This window comes from Dipodomys ordii, unplaced genomic scaffold (genome assembly GCF_000151885.1).
Source record: "Dipodomys ordii isolate 6190 unplaced genomic scaffold, Dord_2.0 Scaffold156, whole genome shotgun sequence".
Taxonomy (NCBI): Eukaryota; Metazoa; Chordata; class Mammalia; order Rodentia; family Heteromyidae; genus Dipodomys; species Dipodomys ordii.
Window position 1 is genome coordinate 103,653 of NW_012267372.1, and position 3,882 is coordinate 107,534.

Sequence of the window (3,882 nt, forward strand, 5' to 3'; positions counted from 1 at the left end):
ACCACCAGAAAACCAGAAGTGGCACTGTGGTAGAGGGCTACCCTTGAGCAAAAAAGCTCAGGGACAGCGCTCAGGCCCCGAGTTCAAGCCCCACAAACGAAAAAAAAAAAAAAGAAGCTGGAAAGGCACCAATGGCTCAAGCCTGTAATTCTAGATACTCAGGAGGCTGAGATTGGAGGAGTGTGGTTTGAAGCCAGCCTAATGCAGGAAAATCTCTGAGACTCTTATCTCCAGCTATCCACCATAAAGCAGGAAGTGGAGCTGTGACTCAAGTGCTACACCACTAGCCTTGAATGAAAAGCTCAGGGACAACACCCAGGCCCTGAGTTCAAGTCCAGCATGCACACACACACACACACACACAAATGACAAGGTTCACATCATTACCAGCTACAGGACCATTCACACAGATTTCTCACCTCCTGCCCAATTCTCCCTCTATTTCAACCTAATACTTATATCTGTATCCTGGAAGATGGATTGAATTCATTTTTCAATGGCATAACTTTGCCCCTTGTAACAAATCTTTCTCATGGTATACTGGCTGGACTTCACATGTGGAACCCCTAGAGTTTGCACAGGGCTCTAAGTATCATAATTATACATGTTCTATAATTCTACATATCCAAACTCTATTCCTCTCAAGAACTCTGACTTATATGGTCTGGCAGAGGGAAGAAAGAGATGGATAATTGAAGAGAGGAGGACGAGGAATGACACAGGAATGTAGAAGGAAGGAGGTAGGAGGTAGGTGCCCCCAATGCTTGAGACAGGATGATCTCAGGAGCTGGGGACCAAAGAGGCTCATCTTACAAGCAGCAAAGAAAGAGAAGAATAGAAAAAAAAAGAGCTGGAAGTGGTGCTGTGGCTCAAGTGGTAGAGCGCTCTCCTTGAGCTGAAGAGCACAAGGACAGTGCCCAAGCCCAGAGTTCAAGCCCCAGGACTGACAAAAAAAAAAAAGAGCAGAATAGAGAGCTTGACTTTAAGGATAGGTGACAGGAGTTCCTAAATGGATTCTCTGTGTAGGGCTTGGCCATATCTGGAATAGCACCCCAGACACCTAAGGAGATGGCCTGGTGCCTGCTGAAGATCTGTGATTTCTAATTCAAGTAGAACCTGTCAGGCTAGCTTAGTGGTTTGCTCCTGCCAGTTGTGCAACCTTGGAGAAGACATCTGGCTGGTGAGTGGTCAGGTGAGGAGTTTGGAGGGCAGGCTGGGTGAGGAGGTTGAAATTGCTTGGAGGAAATGATTCAAAAGGTGAGTCACAGTAAGATGGAGCCATGCCCAAGGGGAAAGATAATAGGAAAAGGTGTAAGAGTCGAGTCCAAGGCCAGGTGGACCCCTGGCTCCCTGAGAGCAGTCTTCTCCCTTAGCTTTGCTGGGGCTTCCCTTTTATTGTTTTTCTCTTCCCCTTCCACAGTTCCTTTTTGCTGACCTCTTATGATTGATTTCTCATATGCTTGCACTTACAGAATGTGAGTCTTTGACAAGTCTTTAGACAAGGGGTTAATATCTCTGCTTTTTACAAATAATTGGGCTGGGAGTAGTGGCAGAGCATCTGCTGAGCGTAAGCCCCCGAGTTTAATCCTCAGTAAACAAATAAAACAAGACCATATTGCATGCCACTTGACGGTATATGTTTATTTTGCTTGCATTTAAAACTTTATTAGTAAATGGGAACACATCTGTATTATTCTATGGCATGGAAAGAGTCCAATTTCCACTGGTTTTGTTTTTTTGCCCAAACACTTGTCAAAAGTGTGAAAACAAACTGAGCACCAGTGACTCCTGCCTCCTAGCTACTCAGAAGGCTGAGATCTGAGGATTGCAGTTCAAAGCCAGCCCAGACAGAAAAGTCCCAGTAAGACCATCTTCAATTAACCGCTTAAAAACCAGAAGTGAAAGCCAGGCGCTGGTGGCTCAAGCCTGTCATCCTAGCTACTCAGGAGGCTGAGATCTGAGGATCATGGTTCAAAGCCAGCCTGGGCAGGAAAGTCCATGAGACTCTTATCTCCAATAAACCACTAGAAAAACTGGAAGTGGCTCAAGCAGTAGAGTGCTTGCCTTGAGCTGAGGAGCTGAGGGTCAGCGCCCAAGCCCAGAGTTCAAGCCCCACAACAACAACAACAACAAAAACCACAGATGTGAAACTGTGGCTTGAAGTGATACAGTGCTAGCCTTGAGCAAAAGAGCTCAGGAACAGCACCAATGTCCTAAGTCCAAGCCCCCAAACCACACACCCTCAAAACAAAAGTGTGAAAATAATAGTACCATCACTGGGAAGGCAGAGACAGGCAGATGATGAGTTCAAGGTCAGCCTGGGACACACACCTCTGTGTCCAACAACCACAAAAATAAAAGGGGTAAAAAAATAAAAGCACAGATACATTCCTATGAAATAAATTTCTGTTTTTTCATGGTTTGACTTCTAATTTCCTTTCTTTTTTTCCATCTTTTTGTTCTAGGATCATCCAATCTAGAATCCAACCCAGCTGCTTATGACTTATTATTGTGTATGCCTCTTAGTGCACAAGACTAGCAATTTCTCTGGAGTCAAACTCTGGATTGTGGGGTTTACTGGACCATGGAACATGGTGTATGTGTAATTTTTATTCAAAAAGGTGAAACTGTTCCACAATGTAACTTTATCCATTTTGTTGCTAGTTCTGTGTCCATTCCCCTTGTTTTACCTGATAGGAAATGTGTAAAAATCAGCCAACTTTGTGAATGTGTGATAGTATATCTGGTTTTAATTTGCATTGCCTAGCTATTGAGCTTAGCCCTCCTTTCAGTTGGACAAGCTTCTTCCTGTTTTTAATATACAAAAGACACACAGCTTGTAGAAAGGTTACATCTGTGATCAAATTGGCTATAATAGGATTATCTAAGTCTAGTCATGTGGTCGGCCAGCCGAACCAGGCTCAGAGTCCAAATCCTGGTACTTGCAAAAAGCACAAAGAAAAGAAATTCCAGAAAAGGCAAATGGTTGGCAAAGGCTAAATTCTTGTTGTCCTAAAAACTTACCGAAGCTGGGCACCGTCGGTGGCTCACACCTGTTATCCTAGCTACTCAGAAGACTGAGACCTGAGGATAGAGGTTTGAAGCCAGCCCAGGCATGAAAAGTCTGTCAGCCTCTATCTAGAACAGGTAAGCAGCAAAATACCAGATGGTTCAAGTGGTAGAACACCAGCCATCAGCCAGAAACCTGAGCTCTTGCTCCAGGCCTAGGGTTCAAGCCCCAGTGTGTATACATACACACACAGATTACAGTGTTTGAGATAACAGCTCAAGGTGGCCCTAATATTGCCGAGAAAATAATGTTTAACTACCTTTTTTTCTGCACGCCCATTTCCTCTATGGGGAACTGAGAAAGGGGACTTCCTTTACTGGATTTAGGAGATCCCCCTTCCTGCAGCCACGATCAAGGCCTGAAGGCCCAATCAGGGCCCTGTTATAGGCCGTTGGGTCTCTGGACCAGGCAGCTTGGCATCGATTCTGCAGTCTCTGCCTCTCAGAGCAGCCGCAGAATGCACACAGCACACATGGCACCCCGCCCCCACGCCGCTGCCCCTTTCCTCTGCTTGACCTTCATCCAATCCCTTCACCTTTAACCGCCTGCTCTCCAAAATGGCGACCAACCGCCTCCTTTGGCCACTGACCGTGGGTCACATGGTCAGTGCAGACCACGCCCCTCGCCGACCACGCCCCTTCTCCTCCCAGTCTTGCGCGCACAGCTCGGGCAAACATGCGGCCGAGGACCCCCGGCGATGTGCGAGGCCGCTCTCTCGGGGGAGTTCATGCACGCACGCACGCGCGCGCGCAGAGGCCTCGCCGCGTGCACGCAGGCCTTGGGCCAGGCAGCGTGCCCTGGGGTGGTGGGGG